Here is a 14,139-nt window from a genome sequence, read left to right as displayed (position 1 = left end):
ACATTGGTGCTGTTAGGCCAGATGCAAATTAGGTGCAGTAGACCTGACGTTTTCACTTCGGTATCGGTTTTAGGCTTGGCTGAAGGTCAAGCAGGATTTAGACAAAGATCACATTGAAAAATATAAATGTGGAAATGGGCTGGCCGCGCATAGAATGCATCGTAAGTTGACATGACCAGTTTTCTCATTGAATAGTTTTTTCTCTCCTTTTCCCCTTCAGCTTTTTTCACAACCATTCGATAAAGTGTGCAGCATATCATAAGTGATTTTCTTCTTGCGGTATGAACTTCAGTATGCGAATAATATCAACACATGAGTGAAAACAATAAGAATTTAGGTACTGATCAGAATGAACCATTTCATCAGAGGGTCATTTTTTTTTCAAGTACGTACTGCTTGCTTTGCAGAACCTGCCTTAAGCTAAGGATGCGAAAAAAAGGAAACTGGAAGCATCTGCGTCTTTACATCAGAGGATTGTTCATCAATTTGACGAAGAGAACTGTGAGGTTTGTTTTTCTTCAGTTTGTTTCCTGCTGTCATGCAGATCACTGCCTACTTTTCTAAAATTTGTTAAAGGGTAAGGGAAACATAGCTCAGGCCGTGACGTTGCTTATTGTATCAGCCAATTTTTCTTTTTTGACGCTTCGCTCTGTGTATGCCACCTTTCACGCGAAGGCCTAAGTGATGATGGCAAGCAACGTGCAGCGCTGTCATGTGAACTGTTTTGCCCGTGATACTTGGCTCGTCACTTGGTTATAATTTTGCAAAAAAAATTGCCTTGCGCGCTTGCTGCCCAGCTGGCCATATACACATACCTGCACTCTGCTGGGCATACACGCTTCTGGGCTCTCATATTTGCTCGTCCCCCATGGTCTGTCGTCCTCAGCAGACGCGCCACCTTGTTCAGTGCCACAGTTGCTGCACCTCCTTGAGCAGAATAGTCCTTTTGTCGTTGCTATGAAGCTACTGTTGGCAGTAACAATAGGTAAGAACATATCATGTGGGTCACGGGTAGTAGGCTGCAGGCTGAGATGCATGTTGGGCTAGGTACAGACCCCTGGTCCCCAGTGTCACTGATCACTAGCGCTGCAAATGCTCACTTGCATAGTTTGCTCACTTAACGACCAGATCAGAGTGACAAATTGCAGTGGTAATTGCTAAGCCAGAGAGCATGGGCAACGAACAAAAGCTTATCTCCACTGGTACATGTCATGCCATCTGTCACCGTCACTTGCACGGTGTTTGCTCAGGAAGCAACAGAGTTTGTGACAGTGGTCCTCAACCAGCCTTATTGTGTCACCTTCTTTTTCACACACATATAATTACTGCAGCAGTAGTAACACCATTGCTCACGGGCTGTCTGATTGCCACACCATTGCTCTTTGATCTTATAGAGAAGCATCAGGCCACGACGTCACGGCATAGGCAGTGACTTTATTTGTGTAGGCACAAGTAAGGACCAGTCGCCTTGGGAGTTTCACGCTTGTGTGTTTTTGAACAAAATTTGCGATATTTCGACAAATTGAGGTAAAGATGGTTGTGCTGAAAGGCAGACAGAACAAAGGGGCATTAATTTCCACTAGTGTCTTGTGGTAGGGCAATAGCGATGGACAGCAGCCGTGGTGCCGGGCAAGTGGGCCCATGTGGCGATGGATCAGTTTTCCGGCTATCATTGCATTCGTGCTTGGAAATCTGACCAGTTCTTTGCCGGCTTATAATTCATATGGTCGCTCTTTGGTCACGCGACGAACAGTGAGAGAACAATCCCTGCAGCTCATTCAAGCTATGTCTGCTGTTGTTTAATTTATTTCATTTATTTATTTCATTTGCCCGTTCTAATATATATGAATGCAAGATGTTTAGACGCAATGACCCATGCCCATGTGATCTTAAGGTGCCCTAAAGTGAACGCAGGGCTGCTGTTGTCAGATCCGAGACACCTGCGCTGCCTACTAAGCAGCTCTTCGCGCAGTGAAAAGGAAGGTAGAACAGTTGCCGCAAGTTACCTCAAGCTTTCACAGCAATGTAGTGGCTAAGTGAAATGCTGTGGAAGTCTTACTAGTCTCTGAAAGTAGTACTAGGCATAGCTTTTTTTTTGCTTTTTCAGTTTGCGAAATTCAACAAATGGTTCCAATCGACACCAGTCCTTGAGGGCGAATAAATGTTACCGCACGGTGTTATTTTTCACATTATAGGAATTATGACATTTCAGATTGTTCAGTACATGGGAAACAGAGCACATAGCACAACAAGAGCCAGTCAAGCAAGAGCTTGACTGGCATATGAATGCTAATTTTAAATATAATGCAGAATGTGTTGGAACATTTGGATTAAAGTGAATGTAATTTAAGGTTGAATCTCAAGTTAAATGCCTATGTGTTTGCTTGTGCAGCTCTTCGAAAGTGAGAGAGCAAAAATAGAGCATTCGTGGAGACCTCTGTACTCACCAATAAAGCGGAACCTCAACTCTTGCCGCAAACATTGTTTTGAGCAGGCAGGACATAGCTAGCTTTGCTGCGCACTCGCCAAAAAACACAGAGATCACAGATTCCTCAGTCTTAGTTGCTGTATGTCTTAAGTGTATAGTATTTTCCTTGTTCTGTGGAGTGAAGTGGCTCTGAAAAAATGGGAAGCGCGTCAGGAGGTTTGGCATGTGAAAGTGCGGCTGGTTCGCGTTGTTGTCCATGCACTAGCAAACAAGTATGCTGCAGAAGCCTGGAAGTTGAGAAATATCTAAGTAGTTTTTCTCTTTACATTGTGCTTTCTCAGTTTCATTAGAGCAGTAAATACAATCACCCACCATAGCTACGCTGTTTATTGTTGCCAAGTATCAGCACAGAAGGAAGGTGATGCAGTGCCCTGTTTGGTAATTCTATCTGGTGAACAGATTGTAAAAGTGCAAATTTACTCTCCAGGCATAAGCATAAATGCTTCGAATTGAAAGCGTTCCGCATGCATAAATATTTGCTCATGTGAGTTTGCTTCAATAGCAGCATTGCCTTGTGCAGTGTAGGCATGCTGCTTTTTTCTACATTCCGCGTCTCTGACAAGCGCAGCACTGCCTTTGTTTACAAACATCATGTTTCTGTATTGGTAAAGCATGCGGTAAGTGCAAAAGAAGTTGGCGTCCATTATCAAAGATGCTGTTTTCACTCCCTCAGCCCTGCCACTGTGCACTACAAATAGTGATTAATGTGCTGCTTGCAGGCATTCATAGAACTGATGCGCATAAAGGAGGTTTTCCCCTTACTTGTTGAATGCATGAAAGATTGGTAGGGCCTTGCTGTATATACATTTCAGTATGTATTTTGATTTCATTATATTATACATTCTTTGTTAGCCGAATGAACCAGCCAGCAGTAAAGATGGCGATATTATTTTAAAGCTCTAAGCTTCACTTGCAAAGAAGGAAAAGGAGATTAGGCGCCTGCGAAAAGAAAATGATGAGCTGCAGCTCAGAAACAGTCGCCTGAATGATGCGCTGCTTGACAAAATAGGTAAGCACAGTGTTATTGGCTCATATAGGAGCCCCTATTTGGTATTGAGGCTTTGAGTGCTCCGGGAAGCTGTTATGTATCTTTTGCGATGTGCCTATCAGACATAAACTTATATGGGTGTATTGAAGTAGATCAGGAAAACAGCATTTGCTCTACTTTGTTTTGTTTTCTTCAGTTTTGCCTGAGTGTTTTGTGCAAGCACCCCACTTACTACTAGTACTTTAAGATGTAGAATTAACTGAGTAATGTTCGTTAGACAGAAGCAGTTGGCTCCGACAAACTGGCTGTTAAGCAGGGTTTCTAAATTCATTTCAGGTTAGAGTGTGACAGCACAAATATTGTTTAAGGGGTGGAGACACCAGAGCTTTAGAGCGGAGCTCTTTGGCGCCAGTTCCTTCATGTCGCACCGTCGCTGTTGTCCCTCGTAAACAGCTCTGCAGCCAGGGCAGCGCACGCTCCTGGCGCTAGAAACACATAGCCGCCGCCGTTCGCCACTGCGTATACCCCCCCCCCCCCCTCCCCGCCCTTTTCCTCCCGGAGTATAGGTGCCAAATTTTGGTAGCATGTTCTCTGCAGTGACACATTACTATGCTTTAATCACCACATGGCATTTACCTGTGTTCGCTAAACAATTTATAATTCAATTTCTTCCTCTCATGATGTTCCTCTCAACACACGTAATGTTCTTTTTTTGAAACTGTAGAAATACCTCGCACAAACTCCCAGATAGCGCTATTGAAAAATATCGTATGGATGCGTTAAATGTGCCTCATATATACGCAATTATTGGATATGTGTCCACATATATGCTCGTATGTATACGTGCTCGTATAGCATACGCGTTCCTCTCCACGTATGGTGAAACACATATATACTTTTGATACGTGCCTCATATATACGCTATTGGATATGTGTCACTCCCGTCCCTCGTATATATGGGGGCCACGTAACCTTCGTACAGATACGAGGGCCTCGTCATGGGGATACAATGGCCTTGCAACACGTACTTTCGTGTACAGTTAATAGCTCCGAATATGTAGGCTACCTGAATGAACTGCAACCCTTCATTGCAGCAAATGCAGCATCCCAGCACTAAATACCAGGCTGCAGTCAATGAAATAATTTTTCTTGCTGCGTTTATTTTATCATTTATATCTGACTACAGTCATTGACTACAGGGGCAGGTGCAGGCGATGATTACTTGATGTCGCTCAGCATGTCCCCCAGGTAGCAATTCAACTGCTCTGCGCATTTTCTCATCCTCGGCAGCTCGTGCAGCTTTGATGTATGCATCAAATGCACCTGAAAGAGTATTAATCATGACAAAATTAAAGACATGCAGGTGCTGTAAAATAAAGGTATTTAAATCATGCACACTTGAATAAACAAATGCCTTTGTCAGTCAGGAGATGTACCTAAATAAAAGAGGCTTACTGCCCACAGCTGCTAGTTTTTCTGACCTCATCCGAGGATTCTGCATGGCACCAGCCTTAAGGAAATGCCGGCATACTTAGCCGGTGATGCTCCTCCCCTGAACGCTCTTTCCCCTAAGGCTCTTCGGGGAAGAAGCATCACCAGGAAGGAGCGTCACTTTTGTGGGGAATCCCACAAAAGTTTTGTGCCGTCCTTGCAAAACAATAAGTCTCGACCTCGGGAAAGAAGCCAGCGCCACCGCTCTGTACTGGCAATTTCCGCTCCCGAGGTGGACCTGCAATAAAGCAGCTGTACATATGCTTTGTATACATCCCTATAACAGATTGGGGAGAGAGTTATTATTTGCCAAATTAAAACTGCTAAAATCCTATTCCTCAGGACTCCTATATGTAACCTTACGACAATGGCAGTTTTCCTTGCAAACTCTACTAATGATAAAACATGACACATCGCTCTCTTCTTTGGAGTGAGTAGCGCGATGGGCCACCAGGACACGTTTGTGTGCAATCATATCAGGCTGCCTTTGACAACATAGATGAGCCTTTTTATCTCTACTTCAGGCTCCACTGCACCCTGGCAACAGTAATGCTGCCAAATATTCGGAAGCACAGAACTAACAGATGAAAGATTGTGAATATTTAAAACAGCAAGTAAATCTTAGCACAAGAGGCTGTGCTAATTAGAACATGAAAGGTGAAAGGTTGTGGTCATGGTCTAGTGATCTAAGAGTTCATTAAGCAAAGGTGCCCTGAGCTGTCAGAGGTTCAAATTGTACCTGGGGCTCCTGTGAAGGCAATTTTTTTCTGCTCCATGCCATTTGGATGGATAATTTCACGTGTCCGAGAGGTGTTCACTGATCCTCTCCCCTATACGTTTCCACAGTTTCTAGATTGCTTGCCTGCAGTTACCAAGAACGAGAGCTAAAAGCATTTCAAGCTTACAAACTAGTTCTAAATATGAGAAGCCATCGTATCTGGCCGTTGACCTCAGCAAGAACACCTGGATTCCATGGTGCAGCAGGACCCATGCTAGTGGAAGCCTGAAATATGTGCAAAGTGTTCGCATTTGCAACAAGAGTAATGTACAGTGTCGGGGAAGTCTTAAGGCCAAAGGCTTTTCGGTTCAGCCGCATAACAGAGCCATTACAGCAATATTAAAGACCAAGTGACCTTGAAATGCTAGCAGGTTTCTTCTTGCGATACAGAAGCTTCCTGCTTCACTACAGTTTTGAATGATCCGCTACATGATTTATTCTAGGAACATTGATTTCACTGCAGCTGAATGCTGTAGCCTTAACACTTTTGACCAAGACTGTACATGGTACATTAAAGGGACAGTGAGGATAACTCAATCAAATTTCTTTTGTAAGCAAAATCTGATAGTTCAACATTTCATGGCTTTGCTGCCGCTTGTCCGAGAGCGAAATATGCATTTATTTCAAAGATATTTGGATTTGAAGTTGAAAAAGTTTTTCCCGCCACTCCGATTCAAACTCGGGAACTCTTATGACGTTAAAGGACGCAGTGACGTGAAACATGACGTAAACGCAGACTCCTTGATGTCTCGCGGCTAGCGGTGCGGTCTAGCAGCAGCCAAAATGAAACCTACCGCCGCCACATGTTGAAGGCATCTATCGGGGGTCGCTACCATTCCTTCGTTTACGTTTGCACCGGCGTCTTGCCGGCGTTACGATGGATCCCGTTCCCGAGCCGGATGACAAAGTTCTCGCAAAAACTCCGGCCTGCATTTCAGCGACCTCAGCCCCACAGAGCGTGCAATGATTTTGATGGAGCACGGTTCAGTTAGGCGCCGGCGGGTCGTTTCCCCCTTCCGCCATGAGCAGCCGTCCCAAATTAAATATCATAACCCCAGTGCGGGGAGTCGCGAGGGGCCAGGACAAGGTCAGTGCGTCGCGCCCATCGGAGGCTCGCCCGGGCTTTGGGGTCAACAGACTGTGATTCCTTTAACGGCGCGGTTGCACGCTGCAGAAGACGGCGTCGAGGTCTCCCACGGTTGCAAAGGCAAGGTTATTTTTTTTTGCCACAAAAACGAATGGGTACTCAAGTGCGCTTGCGTTTAAAGTTGGCGGCTTGAAAGTAAAGCCCACGCTTCAACGGCTTCCGCGCGTTTTCGGCGGTACGGGGTCTATCAGAGGCCCTATCAGTGTCTCACGTGGCCCGATTCGCTTTGGTAAGCCGCGAAACCGAAGAATAGCAGGACTTAAAAATTTCCAGCAATACATATATTTAACCAACATCATGGCACTGAGAAAACAGGCCACCGAGTTGCAAGCCGAAGCTAAGACAACGTGCTGCAATGAGAGAAGTGCGCTGTCCCGCAACGACGTATCAGTGGGCTCACTATAAAGCTCTCTGTTGCTGAAGGCAGCCTGGCTGCTCCCCCAAACAATAAATATTTTAGACAACAATGCGAGGAGGCAATACGAAAAATGAAACTTTGACCTGACATGAAGCACACAATACATGAGAGAATAAAAACAGAACTATGCTTCCATTCCACATGCGGTTCTCTAGTGTCCTACGCAATCTTTTACAATGGTAGCATTTAAGCAATATCTCTATTCTACAATTCAAAGATCCGCTACAAAGCTCTCTTTTGCTGAAGGGAGCCTGGCTGCTTCCCGCAACCATAAATAATTTAGACACACAGACAGACACGCCTGTCTGGCTCTGAAGTATGCTGCTATGTAATGTACATATTGCGACTGGTAAGCTTGCGAGTGGCAGTAGCAGAGACATCCGCAGTAAAACTTTACTCAGTACATACGTGTATCTGTGCAACTGTTGTTGCTGGCTCAGACATTTCAATGTCCATTGCAGTGATTTTTCTCTTCGACATCCTCTGGTTAAGGACCGCTTTTGTTACTGGAACACAAGAAATGAGAGATAAAATAATGAAGGCGACAGCAAACACAGGGCAAGCTACGGAAACGGATCAGTTAGTGCGTCGCGTTCATTGCTTTCCAAAAATCATGATGCGAAAAATTAGCAGATCTGAACACAGCCGATTTTTCTCTGCCTCATGCAATTACTTGAATTCATGAAAAAAATCACGAAATATTTCGCTCAGAGTGACGCTTACGTCTAGACCTGCTACAACGCGACCACGCAGTTTTTCCCTTCTTTGGGAAGTGTGCGCTGGGCTGCTATGTGCTCGGATCGCAAGCACAGAGGAAGTGGTATCGTAAGCGTTCTGCAAGTGCTCGCAACACTAAAAAAGCATGTGCATCGACTTTATGTAAAACGCCACCAAGCTTTGCTAAAATCGTTAGGCTTGACTGTACAAGCATCACACGTTTGGCACTTCTAAAATCTGACCACGTAGCGAAGTAACTGCAAAACTCACCTCCAAGCTCCATTACTTAGGCGGAATAGAATGCCTTCTCGTCTTTTCCGCCACTCCAGTAGACGCCCTTTTTTCTGTTTTTCGCCAGATCGCTAACGCCAGTCGGTGAGGCATCAAAGGAAACAAGGACGACATAGAGACGTGTACGATAGCTTTTGCGCCGTCGGTCGAAGTATTTCACGTACGCATAGCTTGCCGCAGCTGACGAACCCATAGTGAAAGTGTCACATGTGGCTGCAAAACACACAATCTAATAACTGTAACAACCACACACACACCGACACGAATGATGACGCAAACGTTGGACGCAAATGACCGCAGACTTGGATTGGCTTGGCGACGCGCACCGCACTGGGTGCTGCATACGATGATGATGATGACCTCTTCGTTACAAACCAGAATAATGAATACGTTTTATTCGTTCTATTTCGTCTGTTTATTTCCTGCGGCAGAACTTGCGTCTCCGGCCGCGATCTCTATACCGCTCCATGTCGCAGCCTCCTCGTGCAGCGCATCCGGCAATCCAGTTGACTGCTGATTGACCGCATGTAGTAGCAGATGACGCGGGGCTCTACACACCATGAAATATATATAGTTGAAAAGTTACAAATACTACTTTGAAGGGGAAATAGTTATGAGGTCCGTGTCAAGCCGTGCCACAGAGCGTTGGTCCAACATAAGCAGAAACAACTGCAGAACCAACTAGCCCGTCAAATCGGTCTTGCACCTGTGACTGCCCATGGAGTGTGAATAGGGTGCCTTAGTGTGACTCTATGGGCTCTATCATGTATGAGCTTTATGGTACCGCTGTTACCTAAATGTCTGAAGTGTTCTGCGATTTTTGATCGCCACTACATTACACAAAGTAGTCGCTATGTGACAAATCGCCTTCGGTTTCGGTTTCAAAGCTGGAAACTATTGTGTCGCGCGGTGCCTGATTGTGCTTTGCGCTTTTTACTTAGTGCTTTAAGCAGAAAGTTTTGTGTGGCTTACGACAAATAGGAAGCACCTAAAAAGTCTGGGCCTAGCCGTCAGAAGACGCTAGAACATTTTCAGTTTCGGTTTCAAAATATAAAATCTCCTGTTGCACGGCTCTTGATCATAAATAACGCTGGGCCCTTCCCTGTTCTCTGCGCTGTAAACAGCAACTTCAGTGTTATCTACGATAAAATAAACACTTCTTTTAGAACTCCCCTAAATGCAGCAAGTGCTTGAAAAGTCTGTAATTGCTGCAAAAAAGTATTTTCTTGCACGGTGCGTGGTAGATATCACAAGTACTATATTGCCACTGACCTGAAATCAGCGACTTATGACCAGCAGAGGGGGAATATAGATTGCCTAATAGGAAAATTAATGCAATGAAAGAATTTATGTTAAGAAATCAGAAGTGTGCAAGGTATGAGGAGGAAGAGGCTGTCAAAAATAAACTGCTACTGTGCGCTAGAAGACGGAACTGGGTAGCACAACCGCGCCCTCGATCGAGGTGATCGAGGAGCTCTATAATTATAGTTTCGCAGTGTTCTCTGGCACACCGCTGTCGCGTCTGGGCCGTAATGGCAGCGGGGAAGGTTTGGGCTATGCTCGAGACAATTATTATAGCCAGGGACTCCGGAACTCTTTTTTTTAGTGGGAGGGCAGAGTTCGAGCTTATTTTATTTATTTATTTAATGCTCATTTACATAATAAATTTTATATAATTTTTTTCAATCTTCAAAGCTTGATGCAAAGTATCACGTTGCGGTGACGACACTCCAGCTGTTAGGAAGACAATTAAAAGGCTTCCAAAATAACTGTATAAGAGGCTGACTCACGCCCACTAAGAACTGAATTACTCGACGGCTGCAATAGGCTTAATTATGCGTGCTCGGCGGATGCCATTCTCCTTTAAGACGTTACACAGTTTATAACACAAGTGTGTTGCTTCATTGCATTGGAATGCAATTAGTCTTCCATTTGTTTCTTGCTGTTACATGATCAAGTTTGCTGTAGATTTTTTGTAGCATTTTCGCATCTATAAATAGACTTGTTCAAAAATGAATTGGACTCGAATTTAAATTGGCTGACCCAAAAACTATCTGTGTGGTGGCCCAGTTCTTTCAGTTGTAAAAATCGTTTTGCTTAGACCAAGCTTGTCTCTAGTCAACCTTTTAATTTACTTTTCAAAATCATTGCTGTCGCTTCATAGCTGCATTTGCCTTCTAGTTGCACCGACTTTCGTTATTGACTACAGCATTACACTACTAATGCCTGGCCAACACTCCGTGGATCGGCTGGAATAAGCTGCATTGTGTATTTCACTGTGCAAACTCACAACAATAAAAGCTCACAATTTAGGACTTCATCAGAATGGAAAAACATTCAAAATATCTGAAGGTCAAATTATCAAACGGCTCTACCAATAAAAACTTGCACGAGCAGCCTCCTTGATAGGAAATTTATTTATTATTGAACTATTGCTTGTTAGTTTGCTTTTAAGACAAGAAATACTTCGGAATAAATTTTGTATCAGGATATCGGGCTGGTTGACTGGAAGCAGAGCTTCTCGAAGTCTCCACAATCCCTGGTGTCATATGTGAAGAAGCCTCTACAGCACAGTGAATAAGCCGTGACCAGGTCGGTTTTCATGTGCACATATTGGCACCAGAGCAGGAGCACGACGCTCTCGAAGAAGCAAACAAAGACCAGCGACGACTAAATTTGCACTTTCCAAACTGCTGCCTTGTGCATGTGCACCATTCCACCTCTGCCTTCTTCTGGCTTCACTGTCTGAGGACGAACTGTGCTTGCTTGGTTCATGCACAGATCTTGTAGCGACGGGCGCAAGCGATGGGCTGTGTATATCTGCCACTTTGCATATGCAGTTGGCATCTTGTGGAGGTGGATCATGCCTGTGTCACCTGCGTGCAATTGTTTTCAACCAGTTTTGCTGGGGAACAGACGAGTTTACATGCTCGACCTAGAGGGTGCCGTAAGTGGAAAAAGCTAATCTGCGTACGAAAAAATGTGCAGCTGGGCTTGTGTAGCTCAGCTGGCCAGTGCCTGAATCAAGCATCTGGCGCGGAACCTAACATGGATGTTAGCCAGGACCACGGTAGCTTTCTGAATTCAGCGGGTGTGAATTTATTGAGGCTTTACTGCAATACTTGCATGTTATGGCTTTTGTTTGAACCAACATTTTCTTACTTGGCTGTTACTACCCAGTCAGTAACAGAATGTGTTACATTGTGCTTTGTGTTCATACTTGATCACGCAGCTTCGAGCAGGCTATTTTCTATATATTAAGCAAGTATTAACAATATGCCAAGTGGAGAAGTGGCATGAGTGATTGTCAAATATGCAATACGGCTTTTGCGTGCAACCCACCTCCCTGAGGCAAAATTTATTGTAATGTTCATGCAGTCTTTAGAAGCGTGAATACTGCATGGTCATATTCTTCATTTCGAATTTTTTCAGAAAAACATGTAGGTGGTGCGCCTCAGAGCCCTGGCGGAGTTCCATCTGTGCCATCCCCAAGCTATTCCCAGACAGCCCATTCACTGGTGATCCTAACGGTTGGTATTATACCTCCTATACATAAGTGAATAATATTGCATTGCATTTTCCAATAACGGATGCATATTCATTGCTTGTGGTGCATTTCTATTTAAGGTGCCGTACAAAAACGTGTTAGGACGGCGTTTTATTTTTTAATTCCTGCGTAAATTTTGAAGGCGTGGCCTATGCACAATTGAAAAAAACGTAAAACTGTATTTCTTCCTTAACTATCTAGTCTAAAACGGGACGCGTCCCATACACGGGATCTTCACCTACATGAGATCATATGATATTGCTATGCAGCTATGCATTTTAATTTCGAAACCACAGAAGTGCGAGCGATCTGCAAGCAATCATGTTGCTCATCATCAAAGGAAATGATTATTTAAAGAAGTTCGGCGGCCTTAAGTTCTGGGAACATATGAATACACATGGATGTGCCTATCAAAGTTGATTAACACACAACATGATGCAGTTCCTTTTGCCATCAGAAAAATGATTTTTTCAGTAAAGTTTGCTAAGCTTGGGACTGAAGACACACTTCCTGCCATAATGTGAACGCCAAGTTTTTTCCTCAAACCTGATTTTGAGGTACTGTTTGAGAAAATTTGGAAGCAAGAATGTTTTGTTGCATGTGTTGTGCAGGCCATGCCCAGCTTCGAAATTCCTGCGGACAAGTGGGCATGGATGATAAGGAACACTTCGGAAAGCAAGTGTGCTTGGAAATAGCTAGGCATCTCTGGTCCGCGGAGGAGGCAGCCGCATGCAGCCTTACTGGGCAATCCTACAGGACAATGGTGGGGGCTAGCTCCAAAGTGCCAGCTACGCCCGAAAAAGTTACGGCGTTGACAGTTAAGCAAATGTGTCATGGTTAATGTTACTGGAAGACTGCAGTAATATTTAAAAGTTGAACATAGTGAGTCTTTCTGGTGTAAGAATCAAAAGTATTATTATTTCCTTCCTTGTGTTGTTCTCTTTTATTCCATTTTTATTCCTTTTGTACCACGTCTCAGCCGCATAGTGTCAGTAGAGAAACTTTTCTTCAGCATCCAGTGAAAACATGCTTTTGAAACAATGGAGGCCTTGCGTTCCAGTAAACGGGTCGGCAGGCTTTCAAGAAGCCGCACAATACGCTGTCTTCTGTTACGCGCTGCTCCGTATTAAACGGTACGCCAATATATTTAACTGTAAGGAAAGCTAGGCGGTTTTCACAAAAGGCCGCATACAATGCGCTGCCGCATTATAAGCGATTACGCTATAAATGATCTGAGCTGTACAACCAAAACATCACATCGGAAACAACCGGGCATGAGCGAGCCTCTGACGGCCACAAGGGTAAGATACCACGTGGTGCTGCTGCGTCGCTGACTGTTTCAAAACTGGATCACTCCGGTCATTTCCAGATCGGTGTCTCACTAACACTTATGGTGGTGCTTACATCTGTCATGACACTGACCAGAATGACTGACTGCAACATAACCGCACCAAACTAGCTGACTGGGGCATATGCCACCCTGGCAGTGTAAGTAAATCTTTTCCAATAAATACCTGGTCGAGTACTGAACGTTTCCATGCTTGCACTGCAAACCTCACTTAAGAGCTAGAACTCTCCATTTTGTCTATCCACAGTGAGCCTCTAGCTGCCTGCGGGCTACCAGAGCACGGAGCCAGGCGCCAGAATTTCTCTGCCTGCTCCGAGCACTTCCGGTGACTTCTCAGAATGCGTTCGTTTATCTCTAGCTGGTTGGTTTCAGGCTGCCAGTGGACACCCAGACTTGCAAGGAAGATTTTGTACTGGCAGCGCTCAGGCAACTAGCAGACGACGCAGAGATGGTGTGGTAGCGGGAAGCGCGCGGGGCTATTTGTTTATGAACTTGAAGGACAGCGGTTCTTCACGCGATGTTTTGTGCGATGCAGGCGCATGTTTCGACTGGACCACGGTGAATACAAGAGCGCATGGTGTTCATTGCATTCTGCGCAATAGAAAGGCGAATATGGTTTGAGAAACGCTTGACGGATAGAAACGTGTCCCTTATGCCCTCACGAGCGCGTTGCTCGAGGCATCTCTGCGGGCATACGCTTGGCCACACAGTTTTAACACGTGGAAGGCGATCGAGGCGAGTGCTGACTCTGTCATAGACTACTGTCGTATACCTTGATGTTCGGGCCTCCTGCCACAAATGCTTAAAATATCTGAGAACTGTACGCATGCATCTCCTCACGTTTGTCTCATTAAAGGGATAAAAAGAATTTCCCAACGCAGATCATATGCATGCACACGCGGTACGTGAGGCACCGACACGCAATG

The sequence above is a fragment of the Amblyomma americanum genome, chromosome 1 (genome assembly GCF_052857255.1).
Source record: "Amblyomma americanum isolate KBUSLIRL-KWMA chromosome 1, ASM5285725v1, whole genome shotgun sequence".
Taxonomy (NCBI): domain Eukaryota; kingdom Metazoa; phylum Arthropoda; class Arachnida; order Ixodida; family Ixodidae; genus Amblyomma; species Amblyomma americanum.
This window is presented reverse-complemented; position numbering follows the sequence as displayed.